The 23,509-nt window shown below is 34.6% G+C and overlaps 1 long non-coding RNA gene across 1 annotated transcript in view; it reads right to left on the reverse strand.

The window, feature by feature from the left end:
- Positions 1–14,271: 14,271 nt before the first annotated feature.
- Positions 14,272–23,509, reverse strand: part of LOC308650195 — an 87,100-nt gene continuing 77,862 nt past the window's right edge. Inside the window, exon 3 of the long non-coding RNA XR_014022275.1 lies at positions 14,272–14,376. This is a non-coding gene — a long non-coding RNA (uncharacterized lncRNA). The remainder of the gene's footprint in view (positions 14,377–23,509) is intronic.

Genomic DNA, 23,509 nt, shown 5'->3' on the forward strand with positions numbered 1-23,509 from the left:
ATGCAGCCTACTCTCATTTTATATAGAATGGCATAATCAAAATATTATAATTTTTTATATTATGTGATACTAAAGTGATCAGATACTAAAGTGAAATATACAGTGGAGCAGTTTTCATTTCAAGGAAAGAATAGACCATCTTCTGATATTTCATTTGGATTTGAGCAATGTATGATGAGTGAGAAATGATTCTTTGTTCATTGAAAGTGCTACAATGATTAAAAAAATGGGGGAGGTCATAGATTTTAAGCAAATACATTATCTAAGGATATCTATTTTACTGTAACCTACTTCCCATGGTATTAGAAAAAGCATAATGAAAAAGAAGAGTGATTGAAAAGCCTCTGATCAAATCCTCCCTGAATTATTCCATAAAACATTCAGCAAATACTATTCCTGTATAGATTTTAAAGCAGACCTGAATTGAATTACTGCTTTAGTTCTCAATCTCCTTGAATATCATTATTTTCTAAAATATGTAGAGGTGGGGGTGCATGAAAATTAATTTACTCAGAGCATTCCAACCATTTAATCATCTGTACTGCCCGGAGACAAATAATGTTTATGGGGGTTGGGAGATTGAAGAAATTATTCAATTTCCTTTTTTACCCATGATGATTTAGAAACAGCTAATGGAAAGAGATGTTTGACATGAGAATCTCTGGTATTGGGAGGATTAGTTCCCAAGCTACGATTCAATAAACATTTCTGAGACAATTGTCAAATGTGAGCATTCACATCAGCTTAATATTAATTCAGTCCCTGCTCCTATCTTAAACTCTGAACCAGATTATGAATTTGAATCTCATCTCTTACAGAAAGGCCATCCTTAATAAATGTAATACCCACGGCAGAAAAGGGATTATGAAAGACCCTAATGTTTTTCCCCTATACTTGTACTAGAAGGGAAATAGTGTCTTTCACTACAAATATTTCCAGAATAACATTCTATCAGTAAGTATGTTATCAGTCGAGGGTCTGATAACACTTCTATTCTTTCAAAATGTAATAAAAACTAACTACATGGATGTAATAATACTAGTAGCATTTGTACGGTATATTATAACTTAATAGCCTACCAATGTTTATTTCACTTGATTCTCACATTTAGAATCCATGCAGAATTAATTTTCTATCATTAATATCAAGGGTCACTGTCAACTCAGTTCTCTAATAGTATCCATGAATGGTGAACTACAAACTTCATTGTAACTGTGACTATTCCTAATTCATAGGTGAGGAAACTGGGACTGTGAAATGTGAGGCGACACACGAAGGTCATTTTCTCATTGAGTACTAAAACAAACTGGGCCCTCTTAGGTCAGAGATACTTGCCTCCAGCCATGTGGGAGTTTATGGAGACCTCCAGGTGTAGGTGTATAACGGGTGTTTTGCTTGTACTTGAATCTCTTTCTTTCTTTTCTTTCTCCCAAACAATCTCAATTGTGATTCTCATGAGAACATAATTTGTTTGGGGGGGAATTAGCATGGGAAAACAAATTAACATAGACATTTAAAACTTTATATTTATTTTATTCTTGAAAAAAATAAACATCTAACTGTTAGATCTGTTTTTAACATTAGAAATATACACAAGTCTACAGAAGTAAAGAATTCTAGTAGTATAATTTTTTTTCAGTTTGTCAAGATGGATGACCTGCCTATCATTGACTATGAGAATTACAAATATTACATTTGACCAGGAAATTGATGGATGAATAAAATAATAGTTTATTTTCAATTAAAGAGAGTTAATATCACTTTTATTTTTTACTTAATACATCTTAAGTGTACAATCTAAAATTATGTCTACTCAGAGAGTAAGATTTAATGATTAATCCCTCTAAATAATAAAATAATTTTCCTCATGAGCGAAATCTTAAATTTTAATTCTGTGCAAGAGTTATAAAACTAGTAAAGTTAAGGCCATATGCTTGCATTATCTTTCCTGTTTAATACATGTTAATCAACAATAAATGCCAAGAGCCCCTGGGATATCCCAGGATATCCCTTGGGATAGTTATAAATTAATGCAATCATTTAAAGCTGTCAGTTATTGTTATTTTAATTTTTTCCAATAAAACACTTGTATTCTTATCAACTTTACCAAAATCTTTACTAAAAGGTCAGCAATCAATATGTTTTTGTTGATGCATGAATGAAAGAATGGTACATGGATAGATAAAAAAATCCATACTCAATCCCCACAAGACTTTTCATTTCTGTCCTGCATAGGGAGACGGAGGCAAATATATTTTAAATAGAGCATCTTCTATGAAGTCAACACAACTTTCCTTCCTTTCCACAGAAAGAACATGGCAGAATGAAAGAGAATATAATTCCTGAAAAATGAATTAACCATAACAAAGCTCATTTGTCCATTATTCAATCCAAGTGCTCCTGGGCATCTATATCATAAACCATTACATCTTGGTCTCTTGTAGATTCTGCTAATAGTTTAACCAAATGAGAAACATTCTTTAAATTCCTTCTACACCAGCATGTTGCACAGTTACAGAGACTAGATCAGAGCCTTCCACTTTGTGAAATAGGGAAACCCTGACTGGTAAATATCAGTGTATGTATAACTCTTTAAAACTTCATCCTCTTGCTTTGCTCTAACTTCCTTCATTCTTATTTCAGATGGGCTTCTACTTGGGCTCTTCTTTTATATGTGATATATGATGATGCATATATGATATATGTTCTTGCAGCTGCCAGTTCCCCATGAAGCTTTCATGTGAGTTTAGGATTGATTACATAATGTCTAGGTCCAAGATTGCACACCTATGCAGGAGGTCACTGTCTAAGAGATGCACCCCTCTCCTTCAGGTGCAAAACCCCTGACTTGGGCCTTTTAATCTCTGGAGCTCATTCACACTGGGGAACGTGCATGTATCTAGGAGATGGCAAATTAATTCAGTCCACAGTTACCACGTCTGTTTGACCCAGATTTCATCCTGAGTCCTTCAAATTCATGTTGTCCTTCAGATTTGAAGAAGCTGCTGCCATTGTGCATACAGACGTCTTTAGTTCTGATTTTATTATCATTTTATGGTTAAGAAATTTCAAGTAAATAAAGAAATAATTATAATAAAGATATGTTGATTTTGTTGTATTTTTATGTTGATCTTTTTACCATAAGCATATGTATTTATCAAAATTGTTTTGTTTTGTTTTGTTTTTGTACTAGGGATTTAACCCAAGAAAGGTTTTTCCATTGAGCCACATCCCTAACCCCTTTTATTTCTTATTTTTAGACAGGGTCTCACTAAGTTATCTAGGGCCTGGCTAAATTGCTAGAACTGGCCTCAAACTCAGAAATCCTCTTGTCTCGGCCTCCTGAGTTGCTGGGATTACAAGTGTGTACCACTTTATTTTTCAGGTTTTTATCATGGGGAGAAAAAATGCATCACATGGACAAACATGCCACCCCCCACACACACACACATACCCACGCACCAGGCCATCAACAACATACATTGGATTAACAAAATCCAGTCTTCTTTCCTTGGTTTTGCATTATTTAAATTCCTTCTACAAGTTATTGAAATTGTGGGTATGTCTTCATGTGTGCATACTGTGGGTGTATGTGTGTGGACTCAAACACATTTTAGAAGTATCTGTGGGAAGCATTGCCCCACCTTGGGATCTAACATCTGGGCTCCCCCTGTGGATTATGTTACTTCTGTCCCCTCACCAGCTAACCTCTATAAGTGATGTTTAGTGCACTTTTCACGAGACCCAACATCAACTTGGGATCAAGCAGACGTGGCAAATTGTGGAAAGAGTGAACTTCCTTTGCCATTTTCTGGGCACATGCACTTGCCACAGTGTCCCAAAGCACTATCTCTAGACCTCAAATCCCTGTGTCTTAGTTTAGGTTTCCCAGGAGTGAGCCCTAAGTCAAAGATTTGAATGAAAATGGTTTACTTGTATGGTGAAAGAAGAATTGGTGTATTATTGTATTTGGGATGCTTTGACAAAAATATTATAGATGGGGTAGATTATAAATAACAGGGGCTTATTTCCTCCATTTCTGGAAGCTGGAAGTTCAAGATCCTTGAGCTGACAGATGTGGTGTCTGGTGAGGATCCTTTTCCTAGTTTGTAGTTATTTGCCTTCTCTGTGTCTTTGTGTGGTGAAGAGTAGATAAAAGCAATTTCTCTGGGACTTGTGAAAGGGCACTAATGTCATTCATGAGGGACCCATCCTAATGACTTCATCTAACTCTGATTACCTCCTAAAAACCCTTCCTCCTATACCATTGCATTGGGGATAGAGTTTCAGTATTTGAATTGGAGTTGGAGGGGTACACAAACATTTAGTCCCTAATGATTGAAAAAGAAAGGAACAATTGAGACTAGTAGGAAAGGCAACAGAGGTGCTTTGTCAAGTCAGCCACCACCATAGGCAAACTGAGTTTCATGCCACTGGAAACCATGGAAAATAAGGAACAGCATGTCCTCAGAGATATTCCACTTGGAAGTTCCCAGGAAGCTAAAGTATTTATGCAGAAACTCCAATAAGTCACAAATCAAGGGCTGCTCCCTGAGGCATGAATTCCCTGGCTTTTTCTGCCTGCCACATTCTAGAGGCAGGAGAACATTTTCAGGCCAAGGAATGCAGTTTCCAGCAGTTAACAATCAGGTCCTGTGCATTCAAGTGTCAAGGGTGAAGTGCTAAAGGAAGGATTCTGACACATCAATCTTAAGGCCAAGAGTCAGTCAGTCTCCTGACTTACCTAAGTGTTGAGCTGGTAGTCAGGCTATTCTTTCTCTGCTCCTCCAACTTCTGATCAGAGTTCAGAACAGGGGGTCAGATTAGAGGAGTGCATGCTAGGTCAGCATGCATGGACATAGCTCTTCCCTGTTCCTGAAGTCAACCCCACCAGAGCTAAATGACTTTTGTCCAGTTTGAGATGCTTTCCTAGACTCCTTTCTGATTAGTACCCAGGAAACAAATTCATAGATGCCAGAACACAAATTTGAAGCTAGTCTCAAATTTTATTCCCTAGAACACCTTGAAGCTTATGACTAGAAAATTTGCAGAAGAATTAGGTCTCTAAATGCAATGTTGGGTCAGGAATTGACCTTAAGAATGGCAGGTATGTTCGGGGGATGATGAAGTAAAAAGAGAGAAAACCACATTCTCAATCATACTACGAAGACAATTTATAGTTCTAGGTTATCTTCCTTAGGAATTCCTTCCTATAAGAGAAAAAATAACTTTTATGTTTTTTAATCCACTGTTATATATTTTTTGCTATATGCAATTGAACATATTTTCAACTAATATAGAATTTGTTGACTACCTACCATACCAACCTATCAAGGTCTATTCTCTCCTTAGCTACAGTATTGCTACACTAAATTGCAATAATACTAATTTGTGTTCTGATTTTTATTTCACTGTATTAATATTTCATAAGTCATTTCTTTGGTTATCATTTAAATTTTTTCTCACCAATTTTCTTGTTTTTCATTTTAATTACTTTATATATGACACCATTTATTAAGTTGATGGTATTTTAATTTGTTTAACTGCCCCCTCCCAATGTAGGCTATAAAGTTACTTCTACTTCCCAATGGTTACCACGCACAGAATTGTGCATATTATACTTAATTTTGTTGTCAATATCCTTCTCTGATAAAATTGATATGAATAAAAAATTTTGCAGCCTGCCCTGTATTTTCTCGGTTTAAACTCTATTGTTCTTTATTCCCCATTTCAGGGGCAGATTTCTTTTCAGATTATACATAATATGCTGTTTACTGCCTCTGGCCAGCTGATTTCTTCTTTCCCCATTACGTTTGTTTTTGGAAAAATCTCCAATATCACCATATTATCACCTAGCAATATGCTAAGGAGGATCAACTATTCATACAAGGCTTTTGATTTAAATTCAGTGATTCAATTTTAAGTAACTTAGAGGGGCACTTACACAGTGACAATTTTTGCCAACTACTTGCACAAGGAAAATAAAATTTCAACTCTATTTAACTTCAGAAAAGTTCCATTAGATCACAGAGCTAGGGTGGGATTGACTTGAGACACCAAGACCAGCAGGTCTCACATCTGGCTGCTCATTGATATCACCAACCAAACTTATAAAGTACCTTGATCCCATTACATACCTATTGAATCATATTTGTGAGAAAAAGATTAGGAAAAAGTTAAAATATGGAAATTTCATTACTAAAGCATCCTCATGTGATAGTGATGGGCAGTCAATTTGGGGAATTACTGGCATAGATATACCAGTCGCTCACAAGTTGATTTCATATTTTACAAAAATAAATGATGAGTATCTTTTGATTTGTCTTTCCTTCCAGTATTCTGCCATCATGCTAGTGTCTTCATTGGCCCTCACTTGGATTATTAAGCAGTCTCCTAGGTGGTTTCTTTCCATCCTCCTTCCTTGTCCATCAGCTACTATGGCACCACAAGACTCAGCTCCAGGATTATACAATTTTTTTTTTCTTCCCTGTCTCCCTGGAATTTATATAGCCAGTGTTATGGCAAGGTCACATACATTTCTTTATTCAGTCCAAATCTCTCAACTGCTTTGAAACATCTTTGCAACTGACATTGAGTGTCTTGGAATTCAATTTAATCAAAAGTGTTGTCACTATCTTCCCCACAATCTCCTCCAAATTTTCATAAAGAAATATTTGGTCGTCTTTGTCTAGCATTAGCATATCTGACTACAAGCAGCGTTTCAAATTTTGTCTTTTGTTACATGCTTGCATTTATCCCCTGGGCACACAAACCTGTGTTCTTTCCTCCAAATTTCTCAGGGTCCACTTATTCTTTCCCTTCCCAGTTGGCGGCATATCTGCAACTGGCTTTGCTAGTCTTGAAAAAGTCTCTTCTAGCCTTTTTATTTCCTGTATATATATTCACATATTTAGGCTTCTTCTATGTAAATAGTTGTATAGGTTAATTAATTTTCTATGGTAGTCTAATTTCTAAAGCAACAAATGCAGCATTATATTGGTCGTAAACATTAATACAATCAGGAAGTGTTTCTGAGACTTTTTGTTAACAACAGTTTTCAAAGATGGGAAATGTTCTATGGTATCCTATGATTCAGCATATGAATGATCTTTATTAGCAATTGAAAGAGTTTGGGGAAAATTGTATGAAATTTTGCCAGGACATCAAAGGAAGCTTTCTATAAGTAAGTATGCTGATTCTAATAATAAGACATTTATTCATGCATTCACTCTCCCACTGAAAGAACACATCAAGGAAGCAGATTTACATGTGTGCTGTCAAGGATCTCATGTTCTAACAAAGAGGATGCACAAATCATAGACAAAAAAAATGGAATAGTTTTATTTTATTTTATTTTATTTTAACTGAATACCTGATATTCTAGGTCCTGGGAAATAAATTTAACTCCATGCAAGAAAAAACATGAGTTTGCATCCAGGGCCACAACCTAATAGAAATGAAATCTTGGCCTCTTGGTTTGACTCCATAATTTCTTCATCTGCAATATGGGTTTCTTGGGAGAAGCAAAAGAGCTAAAGTTCTTAGTAAAGTACCTGACACTTGGGAAGCTACAGAAATTGAGTTAACTGTAATAATGGTAATAATACTAGACAATTATTGTCAATGATAATTATTACTATTTTTGGCAGATGATAGTTTTAAGAGGTTGAGAAATCTCATTTGATATACAGTCAGTACATTTCTAATGTTTTTCAAAGCATTCTCTGTGAATAAAACCATGCTTTAATAAAAAATTCCTTGCATATACGGTGACAAATGTCCTTTCATTTGACATTCATAGCCTCCTTCTGGTATATTTATAAAGGTCTCATTTCAGATGGTAGAAGCATGGTTCAGAAGATTTAATATCTTGCTTAAGATCACACAACAAATGCCACAACTTTTGTTCTATATTATTCTAAGCATGTCATGTAGTTCTGATCTCAGTTTTTTTTGTTAGAGGCCGGTAGTCCCAAACTGAAAAGAGCAGTACATCATTTTAAAAAACATGAATATAAATGTCTTCATGTGGATGGATCAGTGATCTTACTATTTACAGATCCTCATACTGTTAAATACACACACAGCTGGCAAGTTGAGAGTAACAACTTTAGCAAAAGTAGCTGCTTAATATGCTCCAAACCTTCTGGGTGTGATGCCTCAAACCTTTAATCTCAGCAACTCAGTAGCTTGAGGCAGGAGGATTGCAAATTCCAGGACCAGTTTCACCAATTTAGCAAGATCCTGTCTCAAACTAAATAAAAGAAGGTTGGATATGTAGCTTGATGGTAGAACTCCTTTGGATTCAATCCCCAGGATGGGGAATATCTATACATAAAATAAGGCATTCATTCATATGCTCACTCACCCACTGAAAACACTGTCCTTAAGAACACATCAGAGAACCAGATTTACATGTGTGCTGTCAAGGATCTCATGTTTCAGTAAAGAGGATGCACAAATCACAGATGCACAAATCATAGACAAAAGAGCTTTGTTTCTTTTTAATTTTTAGTATAACTTGTGTGGGTCTTGATTAATTCATTCAACACCTGTGGATACTTTTTCTGTGAAAAAATTTCCTTTATGTCTTGAACGAAAGAGAGCATCTCTAGACCATACTCAAGAAAAAGAACTAACTTAGGAAATCTTCCTAGGTTATATTTCCCAAAGCACTGGGCAGAGGTGGAAGATATATTGTGCAGCAGAAATGGTGCATTTACCCATTTAACACTCTTCCACTCAACTTCTTTTCCTTCCTGTAATATATAAAAACAAGTGTTAAAATCCCAGCTTCCTTTGCAGATAAAAGTGTTCAAGGAATACTGTTCTGTGCAGTGTCTACCAATGCTTCTTTCGCCACTCTTCTTTTTTTCCTATACATTGAACAAATGATGTTTGAAAGTAGCCAGTTTCAAAATGGTACATTGGGAAACTAAGAATCAGCCCATGCACTGTCCCTAAACCTCTGCATGAAAGGAATAAACTACAAGGTGTTGGAGCTGCCCTTAAGCAGGGTTTTGCTATCTACTGCTATATGGAATTCCTACAGGAGACTGGCTGGCTCTGAGGACTCTGGGATACAGGTACCATGTTTTATATTTGTGCTCCATGGAAGAAGCATCTGGTGGGAATTTTTGATAGTCTTTGAAGATAATGCATTGGAAGCATGAAGAACTGATCTTTCACTAGAGGTAATCAATAAATAATCATTATTTTGCTACCTAAAAGTGAGAATTTCTCTTATGGAGTAAAGTGGCTAGAAGCAGAGTTATTTCTTATTCAAGAATAAAATATCTCCTGTAGTGGTATTTAATAGACAATAAATATCAAAACAGATATGTGAAGACAAAGTAACCATCTTGAATCATGATCCCAATGAAAGGGTGACAACAAGGGAGTTTGGACTTTCATGCCTCTTTCATGCAGGCCTGAGATGGATGGACAGGACACTCATTTCCTGAGGGAGGTGTTGGTGGACACAGACACTGCATGGTCAGGCTGTGCTGTCAGGCTGATGGTAGACCCATTACTGGGAATCTACCTGAACTCAGCAAGTCAGAAGCCCAGAGGTCCTCCTTGACTGCTGTCTCCCTCCTCTTCCGTATCTGACCCGTTGACAGCTTCTGAAATTTATCATGTTTTCTTCTCCCCATCTCTTTCACTGCTCTGTCCTAAGCTTCTATGTTGGTCTGTCTCTGATGCATCCTTCATATTACAGCCTCAGCTATAATTCACTCCCTTATTAAAAAATAGACAACTGGTAATGAACAGTTTGACCCTTTTCTTTTGGGACCCTTGCTTGGCACAAATATTTCTATTTATCTTCACATTCCAGCCTCTCTGCATCTCTCTCAGTTCCTCATATTTCCCGTGTGCTCTTTTCACAACTACTCCACATATTAGAAAGTGCTCCTTTCTTCTTGTCACTTAGGTTAGTCTTACTTAAACTTCAGACACCAATTCTTGTTCACTCCCTCCAGGCTACCTTCCCTGACTCTCATGGCCTGACCCAGTAGCTGTGTAGACTCTCATACCCTCTGTGTGTGTTGCTCTCCTAGTGCCCATCACAGTTGATGCTGGCTTTATATTCATCTTTCTCACTCAGACGGTTAGATCCCGGGATGAGATTGTGTATAATGGCTTCCCACCATGTCACCAGTATCTTCTACAGTGCCTGCCATTCAGTGAGCATGCTAATAGACATGTTCAGGCCAGGAGGTTACTGGTAGCATAAAATTATTTATTAAAAGCATTAAGCTTTTTATAATTGGAATCTCATTAAATAACATAAAACTTCATTTTTATTAATAAAAAAAATGTTGAAAAGGAATTGGGGGGTGAACCAGACATTGAACTCAGGGGCACTTAACCACTAAGCCACATCCCAAACACTTTTTATTTTTATTATATATTTATTTTTTATTTTAAGATAGAGTCTCACTGAGTTATTTAGGGCCTCACTAAGTAGCTGAGGTTGGCTTTGAACTTAGGATCCTCCTTCCTCAGCCTCCTGAATTGCTGAGATCACAGGCATGTGCCATCAAGCCTGGATAATGTTGAAAATTTTTCAAACACCAATATATTTCAAATTCAATGAATTTCAAAAAGGTAAATAAAGTAGTTTATTTTCAGTCTTATTGAACAACAACTAATATACACTAAACTATACACCTATGTAGTATATGAGTAGACAAAGTTAAATTTAAGTTTATAGTAGGTTGTGAAACCTCACTACTATCAAGCAAATGAACATATCACATGTAAATTTTCTTCTTACTCCTGGAGAGTCCATCCAGCCATCCCTCTCCTTCCCCCATATCCTTGGGAAATCACAGTTTATTTTTTCTCTCTATAGTAGATAGCATTGTCAAGAATTTTCTGTGTCATCTCACTGTTTTCTTTTACTTGCCACAATTATTTTGACATGTATTCTTTTTGTGGCATCTACCAATAATATATAACTTTCATTGATAAATAGCATTTCATTTTTAGGAATACAGTTTGTTCAAATATTTACCTGTTAATGAACATATAAATCATTTCTATTTTTTTACTAATACATATTAAACTATTATAAATAGTCATTTACAAATCTTTTATGTGGATATATGCTTTCATTTATCATGGCTAAATGGTTAGATCTTAAGCTGGTGGATGTTGAAACTGCCCATTATTTTTTAAAGTGGTTGAATTATTTATAATTAAATGAGTAGTATATGAAAGTTTAAATTTTTATTTTTTATTTTTTAAATTTTATTAGTTCTTTTTAGATATAAATGACAGTAGATCCATTTGATATAATTATACAAGCATGGAATATATCTTATTATAATTAGCACTCCAGTCTTGTGGATGTACACAATGGTGAGATTCTTACAATAAAATGTGTGCATTTTTCTTCTAAAGCATATAGCAATTTTCTAGATGATCAATACAATTTTGGTTTACTTGAGAAAATTCCTCTTTCTTTGATATGTATGCTGTCAACTATCTATGGGCACTTTGGAAAATAACATACGGGGAAAACATTGAAAATACTTCAGTGATTGACTTGAGTTTTATTTTTCATCTGGCTATTTTTAGTGCCTGGAAGATTCTACTTTATTTCAGAATTAATTTCATTCAGTGACTCTTCAGTGAGTATACTCTGACCCTTCCCAATCATACCCACATATGCTTTTATCTCGTTATCAAGTATATTTTATTGTGCCATAGACCACATGAAGATCCACTCTACACCCAGGGACCTTTATGTAGAACTGCATTTAGAAGAGTGTCCAGATACATACAATATCAGAAGGAACACATGTATGTATACACACATACACTTATTTAACTATACACATATAAAGATACACACATATAATATGCTTTTAATTATCAAGAGCTTATCAGAAAAATAGAAATTAAATTTTGCTTAAGAAACTTCAATATATAAATAATCCTTCCTTTTATTATATTCTCAAATCTATCTTTGGAAAATCCTGTTATATGATTTTAGAAGAAACATATCTACTAAAAGTGTAAGTTTATATTATATGCACAAACATGCACACACTCACCCCCCTCCCCCCCCCACACACACAATTTGAGATAAAAATATAACTTCAGAAGTTTCCTATTTGGAAAACCAGTGATTGCCTAACTGACTGCTCTTGTTGATCTCCTCTAGGACTGACCTCCCAGGATGAGAAAACAAACCCTGGAAAGAAGTACAAATAAGCTATTATAAATGAAATTCTTACATTCTTGAGGAAGCTACTTTGAGATCAGGGAACAAACTTATTAACTTCATCTCCAGATGTGCCCCCTCTTGAATTTTTAGTCCTACACTGAACAGCTAATATAATTGTGTTTTTTTTTAATATTAAGAGCTTCTAAATCATATTTCATGTAGCATTTCTTAAATACAAAGTTTTAAAAAATTATGTAAGTTAAATGATACATAAAACTGATCCAAAGAAATTACCTGGAATCCTAACTAATATTTTTAAAATTAGTGCAAGAAGTGATCATCAGAGAAATGCATTAATAATTTGTGAAGTCCCTCAAACTGTCCCAAGAGCTCTCCATGTTGCGTTCCTCTTGGTGTATGAGAAGCAAGTGGCAGAAGTAGTTGAAAGTAAATGAGCTGTCCTTTCAATTTAATTCAAGATGTTTTCAGTACTCTAAATAAAAGACTTTAGAAACTGTTATTTTTTTTCTTCTGGTCTTTATAATGCCCTTTGAATTAAAGCTAAGCTGGCACTTTAATTGTGGTCAGGCCAAAGCAGTGTATTCATAGACTGGAACGAATGCTAATTTGTCAGCCAGGCTAAATTATGCATGTCCTCCTATCTTTCAATTTCCCATGACTGTTCACAGTTGGGGGTTGCTTCTCTCTCCCTGGTTTCACAGACTTCTCTAGAAATCTTTCCAAATGAATCACAGAGATGCTTCCTGTTAGCAAGATATCTCTCTTTCTCCTCCCCTACCTATTCTGAAGCTTCTGTTTTCTATAGAAATATTTCTGAGTCCAATGCAAAAAGAACACACAATGTGGATTATTTCCAAAATTAAGTATTTGAAATTAAAATTCATTTTACATCTGAAAATTTCCAAAAGCAACCAAAAAGAAAAGAAAAAATAGACAATCCAGTAATAGACAAAGAGAAGCACTGAAGGATTCTTATTTGTTATTGCAGAAAGTAAAGGGACTTGAACACATTTTATTTGAAATTTGTCATAAATTTATAAAGTTGTGTGGAATTTTATTCTGAGAGAATCTTTAACAGATCATAGTTTCTACATAAGACTAGAGAAAACCAATGAAGCAAAGGTAAAATACAAAAGTAACTAAATCAGTGCTGTTCAAATTACATTCCAGGGAGTCTCACAAGTCACCGAACTCAATGAAGGTGTTTCAAGCAATGGAATTCTATCAAGAGTCAACATGAGCAACCCCTCTTTTGACTGATTTGCATCTTGAGATTTTCTGTTTGGTTCTTATATTGAAACTATTAATTTATAAAAAAAATATGGTTTACAAGTCACTGAATTCAAGCTCTAGTTATGTCTGTCATACATGAATATTATACAATGGCAAAAACTATAAAAATAAGCTAATTTTTCAGGCTATTCTGAGCCTTCCAGCAAGATATCTAGCATTTCTTAAGTAGAGATCATGTTTTGTTGGTTTGGCTGTTGTTTATTCTGTGGATAGCAAAGCCTTCAGAAATGCTTTCCCCATATGAATAAATTAAATGTTCTGAACAAGGAACTTCACCATTTATTTGGTCCTTCAGCAGAATCCCTCTTCACTGGATAGATTTAGAGTTTGGAAAACAAAGCCCCAGGACTCAGGCCCCCACATAAAGCCCTGTTGGACAAGATTCACCCCTGAAAAAAAAAAGCACTCATTCTTCAGTACTAAAATAAAAGAAGTTTGAAGCATCCCGACACACACACACACACACACACACACACACACACACACACAAATGATAAGTGTTTAAGGAGGTGGAAATGGTAATTACCTTGATTTCGTCATTATGTATTGTATACATGTATCAATTATTACTCTGTAACTCAGTAACATACAATTACAATAATGAATTAAAAGCAAAATGGAAGATTTTTAGAAGATACATGACTTTCTTTTCCTACTCACACCTTTACTTTTTTTAAATCTGTAATGATTCATGCACTATCATGTGTGCATGATTCACTAGGAAGTGTAACATTTAAGATATCATAAATCAAATCCAAATTTTCATATGGTCACTTACCTGGTTGAATTTTTAAGACAATATAGAAGTTGGCAAACTATGCTTTGCAGATCAAGCCTGATTCACAACATGCTTGTTAAGAAAATGGTTTTATATTTTTAAATATCTGAAAAAAATAGAAAAAAAATTTATTACCCATGAAAATGACATGAAATTCAAATTTAGCATCTATAATAAAGTTTTATTGTATCACAGCTATACTCCTTTATTTACGCATTGTCTGTGTGTGCCTTGGCACAGTAGTTGATTAGTTGTGACAGGGAACATATGGCCCATGAAGTCTGAAATACTTACTGCTAACCCTACACAGAAAACATCTACTGACCCTTGGAATGGTGGAACTCTTTTATTTATAGCTGATTCTCAGTCCTAATTTTGCATCATTCATTCAGTTTCCCTATTTTGGTTCCAATTTGGGCACAACATTTTCTCTGCTGGCTCTTCCCCTAACATCTTGAAAAGATGTTGTGCTGATACCAATTAATTTAGTCAAATACCTAATATCCTCTGTGTTGGCTCATGTTAATACTTTCTCCTGTCATTTACAAAAGAAAAAAAAAATCTGATCAATAAGAGAGAAAGAACACCACATTTCCCTTTGTATTCAAGGGACCTAGAATTGGAGCTGGTATTTTAGAATATATCCAGAGGTAAACACTCTCAATCAGACCTGGGATAGTCTTGTTTTTTCTAATTCTCTCTTCTTGGAGTGTGTATGGGTGGGGGGAGAGATTTTCTTTCCTTTTCTCCTTAAAAACGCATGTGCTAAAACTTATCAGTGCTTAATGGTCTTGTCTGAGGTTACACCTTGAAAGATATTTAGGGAAGATAATTTTAATTTAGCAGTGATTTAAGAGGCCTGCAAAGATGTACAGTAGTTCATTCTTTTGTTTCTTTATGGTATAAGATACAGAGTTACATTGTGATATGGGACTACTTACTAACCTATGATTTTTAACAGATATTTTAGTGATGTGATTTCTTATTATCCAGACTCTCCCTAACTAGAACAAATCTTGTTTCCTGGATAAATCAGTGTAGCATAACAGCTTCATTATTTGCAAACTCCCTTCAAATATATCTATAGCACAATAAAACTAAGGAATAAGAAGCAGTAGGGCTGCATTCTGGAACATTTTCCCTAGGTGTTTCATCTGCAGGAACTGCTTTGGAGCTGTGAAAACACTTTTGTAAGTGTTTTCAATTTAAACTTAGTGAAATGTGTTAATTATTACTCCATTTATAGAATGTTTCTTCTCACATATATTTGGGAAAAAATAAATTCATTTTACAGTATATATACTATACACACAAAAGCAGATGCATCTTCTAAAGACATTAAGATCATGCAACCAAAGTTCTATACTCTGACTTTCAGTATTATATATATGTGTGATATATATATATATATATATATATATATATATCATATATATATATGATATATGTGTAATGTATAGATATATATGTGATATTTGTGTTATACATGTGATATCATATAATGGATCAAGTTTGATAATATAATTAGCACCTACTGTTTTCCTTAAATTTGACAATATTATTAGATTTTTTCTTTAAAAAAATTGTAGTAAAGAATCCAATATCCATCGCAGGTATAAGGTATAATGCAAAGGATTAAATATCAAAATATTTTATAGTACTCTACTGACTTTACATCACATATTTGTTTATTGTCTGCCTTCCTCCTTGAGAATGTAAGTCCCATAAGTAGAGTCTTCAGCTAATTCAACACTATCCCCCATCACCTAGAACCATGCCTGAAACATGGTAAGTGATCCATATGTATTGAATAAGAGAGCTGTGAACATTACTCAATCTTTGAGATCTGGAATAGTAGAATTAACATGTGATGGATGTTATGAATTTGCTGCAGAAATCACTTTAAATGGCTCCATAATTCCAAGTTGGTAAAATGATAGTAAAATCTAAGTCCTTCTTGACAATTAGGAATCTGTAACTGTGCCAGTGATATGAACATCTGAACAAAGGATATATTTACATAGAAGCCAGAGAAATGGAACCTATGTGAAAGTCTCTGTCATAGTGTTTACTTCCCTTTGAGGGAGAAATACTCTGAACAGGAGACTTTAGTAAGTAGACCCCTCCCTACATCAAAGCAGGTACACTTCTTCAGAGAATAGGATCATGAAACCTGATCTCTCTGCCCTTTTAAGTATCATTACTAGAATGTTCTATAGCATTTAGTTTGATTTTAAATAAAGGAGCAAGTCTTGCTAGTGTATTTGAATTGGTTCTTCTCATCTCTAAAACAGCATTTTAGTTTATTCTACGTACTTTTTTTTTTTTTGGTACTGGAGATTTAGAGACAGGGTCTTGCTGAGTTGCTTAGGTAACTACTGCCTCAGCCTCCTGAGCCAGTGGGATTACAGGCCGTGCATCACTACCCCCAGCCTATGTACGTTTTATCACTTCCTGAAACAGACCCATCTTGGGTCTCTGAGTATACTTTTTCATAGCTTACTCTTTGCTTAGGTATGGCATCCTGACTTAGAAGATTATCAACTTACTTAAGCTAGGGCTTGTTCTTCTGATTGTCGAGAGAACAGAGATTTCCATGTTCCCAATGTTTAGTATGTCAGTGATATTGTCTTAGTGACATCATGCCACATTACACTGGAGTAGTTGAAATTACATCAACTTCCAATTCATAGATCAAAGAAAATCGAATGGAGAATAGGTCATATTCAAATGTTTTGGAGAAATGTGAAAGTACTAGTGAGTAGCACTTATAAAAACTACCTGTTGAAAAAAGAATTAATTTAACTGCACCACTTAAATGATGGATTCACAATATTTAACATATCAGTATTTTAATGTAATGCATAATTTTTCCACATGCCAATATGTATTCACATATACATACACATACAATAATTTTATATAATTATATTCACATAACTGTTAACTTCTTGATGATGAATAAGCCTTTGTGCTGATACCATAAATTTGGTAAACTAATTTAGTCAAATACCATATCTGGAAACATGTGGAAATATTTCTTTTTTATGTAATTAAAAGAATTTTAAAAATCTCTATTCAGAATTTTATTCATAAGAATATGGGAAGAGAACCATTTTCCCCACATAATTTCATTTTCATAAATGAGGAGAAGTTATTTTCACTTCAATCTAATAAAAGTTTGAAGCAAGAATACTACTAACTAAAACCTAAGGCTTCACTTCTTCCAGAAAAGTGAATACATATATCTACTTTCCTGGATTTTAGGGGGAAAAAAATTAAGAGTTGTATTATTCACTACAGGAAAGATGTGTCTCGACACTGAGAGGGAACTTATCCTTCATACTGCTAGTCTTGAGGAGCAGTATGAAGATTTTCTGTTCTGATATAGACAGCAGGGACTGGATGCTATGGGCAACAGGGTATTGTGTCTTTGAGTAGGTAACATGGGCCTAGAAAAGGATTGTCTCAGCATTGACCCTGATGGACCAAAGACCAGAGTCTTTTGGGGAAAGACCCTCCATCAATCTTTTGGGGAAAGTACTTGTTTCCTGAAACTGCATATGTGAGGATCCCTATTTCTTATATTACACATCTCTCATCATTCAAAAAAAATGTTATTTGATAATGTGTTAGTCAACTTTGTTTGCTATGACAAAATAGCAACTTAAATAATGAAAGATTTATTTTGGTTATTTTCAGATGTTTCAGTCCACTTGGTCTTGTTGCTTTGGATTTTTGGAAAAGTAGAACATCATGGCAGGAAGCAGTGGTAGAGCAAAGCTACTCATCTCCTTATGGTGGCCAGAAAAGAGAGAGAGAGAGAGAGAGAGAGAGAGAAAAAGCAGGGTGAGGGAGAGACAGATTGGGAAGATGATATAATCTTCAAAAGCATGCCCCAGTGAGCCACTTTCTCCAACTAGGTCCCACCTTCTGAAGTTTCCACCACATTCCAATAGCACCACCAGCTAGGACAACTGGGAACCCAGCCTTCAACACCTTCGCCTTTGGAAGACATTCCAGATCCAAACTATGACAGATAAAGAAAAATAATGTAATTGGATTTTTTTTGGTAAGTAATTGTAAAGGAGCATGTGTGTGCAATTAAAAGAAAAGTAAAATTAGTTATTTGTATAAATGTAGTTATCCAGAGTATTACTTCTATGTCCTGCATTAATGATATAAAAATCCCAGATAGGAATATATTGGGTATACTTAAATTAGCTTAAGGCCTTTAAAAATTATTTTAAGACTAATTTTTATTTCAATGTTGCCTACAAGAAATAAATGATAAAATTTTATGTTGGTTAAACACATTATCATTTCATCTTTGCATATTTTATGTCTAATATAATGTTTAATAGGGCAAATGTTAGATTCTAAGTGTTTTTGATATCTCAAAGCTGTGCACTATATAAATAGTAAATAGTATACCATTGATGGAATGACTCTATTATTCTGGGAGAAGATCATTTGTCATATATTTAGTCTATTGATGAGATATGGTATTTTACCTTATTTAACAATATAATAGCTTTAACAATAATCATAATAAAATATCATCACTACCATAGATTCAATGTTTATCATGTACCAGAGTAGTATTTAGAAATTTACATTATGTAACTAATCCTTGAAGAATACCATCATTAGGTCCGTTATACAGACTCTGAGATCAAGTGACTTGATAATGGTTTCAGAATTGGAAAGGAGGGGAGATAATTTCTTGGGAATAATTAACAGAGTACACTGTGTCACTCTGATGACTAGAATAAAACTGTCCTGTTTAGATAAATTAATTCAAAGCATTATTTTATTAAAAATTTAAATATTCAAGACTCCCACATCTTTTTTCATAAATGAGAATATTTCTCTAATTTTTATAATCTTTTTATTTTAGAACAGCTTTAGAACAATTTTAGAACAGCTTTGCTCACTTTAGATGGAAAGTTTGCAAAAATTATTCCTGTTTCTCATACAACACTCAATTTCTGCTATTATAAACATTTTATGTTAGACATAACCAATGAATTATTTGACTATATTATGAATAAATTCCATTCCTTCCTTAATTTTACTTGGTGTTAACCTAATGTCCTTCTTTTTAAGATTCCATCATAATACTACATTGAGTTAGATCATCTTGTCTCCTTTGACTCTTCTTGGATGTAACAGCTCCTCAAGTATTTCTTGAGTTTGTCTATCATTTCTTTTATGATGTCATTATAAAATTTTTATTTGAGCTGGTGTGGTGGTGCACGCCTGCAATCCCAGGGGCTCAGGAGGCTGAGGCAGGAGGATTCCAAGTTCAAAGCCAGCCTTAGCAATGGCAAGGCGCTAAGCAACTCAGTGAGACCCTGTCTCTAAATAAAATACAGAATAGGGTTGGGAATGTGGCTCAGTGGTCAAGTGCTCCTGAGTTCAATCCCTAGTACAAAAAAAAAAAAAAAAAAAAAAAGTAAAAGAAAGAAAGAAAGAAAATCTTGTTTGATTTTTCCCTTTTTCTGCCCATACCTTGTTTCTTATTTGCTGCTTCTGATCTGCTAGAGATAGTGATTAAGGCTAAGTAAATATCTAGAGTAAATGACACACAAATATAATACCTAGCAAGTTTTTATGTCTGGGGATATTATGTCTGTTCATCTCAGCAGCATTCAAAAGTACCAATTTTCCTCAGAAAAGTCAATTAAAATTATGGTACCTGCCCAAGATTACAGGTGGAAGACAGCAAACCCAGCAAACCTTGTTTTGCCCTAGTAGATGACATGCTATTCATTTCCCTAGATTCTTCTAAGAGTGAACTCAAGAGTAAAGTACAAAGTTTTAATATAGAGATTTTTAAAATAACTTCATATTTAATAACTTTTTTCTCCCTTTCAGCTACGAAATTGTGGAGGTTAGAATTTACCAGCCATTTGACCTTTGAAATAAAGACAGATGAATTTTCTTTTTCTGAATTTATGGAGAGAAGGACAAAATTTCATAAGAGGTGAGCACAAATATGTTATTTCCATTTTACCAACATGTAAAATTCCACATCCATTGACTGTTCATACAATTAACAGCTATTGCATTGAACTTCTGATTTATAAAGCATGTCCATTATGTTTTTTAAAAACCTTATTCCAAATGACCAACTGATGAAATAAACCCCTTGTAAAATAATCTGTTATAAAGATCAGAAATAGGAACTTTCCACTTCCTCAGCTTCAGGTGGCCCTAATGATACAACACTTCCCAGTAGATTTGAGCCTCCCTTGTCATAACCACTTCAGAACATATCATTCTAAATAGAGATAATTTCAAATTAGAAAAAAAATGTGTTTCTAAAAAAAAACCTTATGTTTGGGGAGAGGGGTTTCTTCATTTCACTATAAAATATTGCTGCTTTTAGCCCCTCTTATTTGATTTATTAAGTAGAACATGACAACCTTAAGAATAATTTGCTTTAAACAAAATTTTATAGTAATATTTTATCATGTAGACCTATAAATCTCAATGGAATGTCACAAATAGAAACTGTCACTTTATTTTATAAGATGGAACTATGTTTAGCTAAAGGCTGCTTTTCTTTGAGTGTACATTTTAATTACTAGGAAAAATCTTTAGATGTGATCAACACCAACATACATTTCCTTTTTTAAAACATCCACAGCAAGATAAAATTACAAACAGCAAAATTTACTATTTAAAATATGCAAGTAGATGTTCAAAAAATTTTATATTCCCATAATCACGACCCAAATCATTTTATAGTAAATTTCCATCATCTGAAATTGTGTTTCTGTCCACCTGCCCTGCCTCTCTCCAGGACATCTTCTCTACCTTCCTTCACTGTAGTTTACCTTCTTTCAAAATTGCATATTAATGGAATCATATGGCACATGACATCCTGTGTCTCATTTTTTTTTTTTCACTTGGAAACATATGTCTTTCAGGTTCACCAAAGTTGTGGTATGTTTAATAGTTCATTCTTTTATATTACTGAAAAGTATTCCATTGTTTGAATCTGTTTATCCATTCACAAATAAATGGACATAAAGGGCTTGTACTGGACATAGTTCCAGGTGTGTGTGTGGGGGGAGGGGAGCAGTGGTCTCAGGATTAAAGCTGCTGTTAAAATGCATGTATAATTTTCTATGGCCATCTATCTATTTTCATTTTTATTGAGAAAAAATTTTGGAGTAGAATGGCTGGATCCTCAAGAAGATGAATAATTATCTCTATTAAAACAACTGCCAAATTGTTTTCTGAAAAAGTGTGTACTGTTTTCACTTCCATTAACAGCAGCAGCACATAACTCAAATAGGCTGCTGCTAATGAGGTGAAAATGGTATACGTCACAGCCTTGTTGAGATGGTTGATTTTGTGTGTCAACTTGCCTAGGATAGTTAAGGGATGCTCACATAGATATCGTGGCTATTTCTGGATGTGCCTACAGGATGTTTTTGGAAAAGATTAGCATTTGAATTGGTGGCCTTGTAAAAAAGATAGGTTTCACCCATGTGGTTTGGCACCAGGGAACCTACTGAGGGTTTGAATAGAACAGAAAAGAAGAACAAGGGTGGACTGGTTCTCTTGGGCTGTAATGTCCATATTTTCCTGCCCCTGGACATTCTTGTTGCTGATCCTTGAACCTCTGGACTCTGACCTAGAACTGCACCATTGGCTCCCTGTGTTCTCGGACTTTTGGGCTAGTACTGGACATAATCCTCCGGCTTTCCTGGGTCTCCATCATGCAAATGACATTTGTGGGGCTCTTCAGACTCCATCATTTCATGAACTAATCCTTCATTAAAAAAAATCTCTTCTTGTATACTTATATATTCCCTTGTGGTTCTATTTCTCTGGAAACCCCTAAAAAATATTCTTCCAATAATTAGTAATGTGGTTACATTTAATTTTTATTGGAAATTATATTAACAGTATTTTATTGTAATATAGTTGTAGCTCATTGAAATTTTCATTTAAATTCCTTAATGACTAATGGTGTTGAACATATTTCATGTGCTTATTTTTTACTTACATATCTTATTTTGTAGAGTATTCATATTTCTTCCTGTTTTTAACATCAAGTGGATTTTCTTCTTACTATTGAGATGTAAGAAATCTTTGCATTTGAAACAAATCCATACTGTGAAATTATTTCCTCCAAATCCATGAGATAACTTTCCATTTGCTTAAAATAGTACTCTGATGAGTGTTTAAGAAAAAAAATTATGAAATGCTATTTGTTGATCATGTTTCTTTTATGATTTATGTGCTATGGTTTAGATGTGAGATGTTCCCCAAAATCTCACAAAATGTGAGGCAATGCAAGAAGGTTTGGAGGAGAAATAATTGGCTACAGCCTTAACATATTCAGCTAATTAAACCCTAATGGGATTAACTGAATGGTAACTGCAGGCAGGTGGGGTGTGGCTGGAGGAAGTGGTTTATCAGAGTTGTGGCTATGGGGTATATATTTTGTATTAGAGACCTGAGACTCTCTGCTTCCTGGTCATGATGTGAGCTGGTTGAGGGTGCCATACTCTTCTGCCATGATGTCCTGCCTCACCTTGAGCCCAAGGAATGGAGCCAGCCTCTTATGGACTGAGACCTCTGAAACTGTGAGCCCTCAAATCAACTTTTCCTTCTTTAAAATTGTTCTGGTCAGGTCTTTAAGTCACAGCAGTGAAAAAGCTCACTGAAACATTATGTTTCTGTATCCTATGTAGAAAATCTTTATCTAACCTCATGACAGATAAAGGATCTGCTCTGCTTTGTTCTGGAAATTTTATGAATTTTACCATTATATTTCAAAGCATGATATAATAAAGTTAATATTTACATATAATGTGAAGTAAGGGTCACAATTCCTGTGGCCCCTGCTCTTTTGTTGCATATGAGATCCAGCTGTCTATTTATGGAAAAGAGTCTTCTTTCATCATTGTGTTACCTCAAACTTGGAATTTTTCTCTGTACAAAGGCTTTTAAATAAGAGTTCAATTTCTTTATACATATGTTTTGTTTTTGTTTTTTCTTTTGTGGTGCTGGAGATTGAACCCAGGGCCTTGTGTATGCAAGGCAAGCACTCTGCCAACTGAGCTATATGCTCAGCCCACATATAGGTGTTTTTTTTGTTTTTTAAACCATACTTCTTTTCCTTCTTCAGTACATTCTGGTTGTGTCTTTCAAGGTCTTTGTCCACTTATATCTAAGTTTTTAAACTGTATAGGTATAAAGATGATGTTCCTGGC

Source organism: Spermophilus citellus, assembly GCF_964194105.1.
Source record: "Spermophilus citellus genome assembly, chromosome: 5".
Classification (NCBI taxonomy): Eukaryota; Metazoa; Chordata; class Mammalia; order Rodentia; family Sciuridae; genus Spermophilus; species Spermophilus citellus.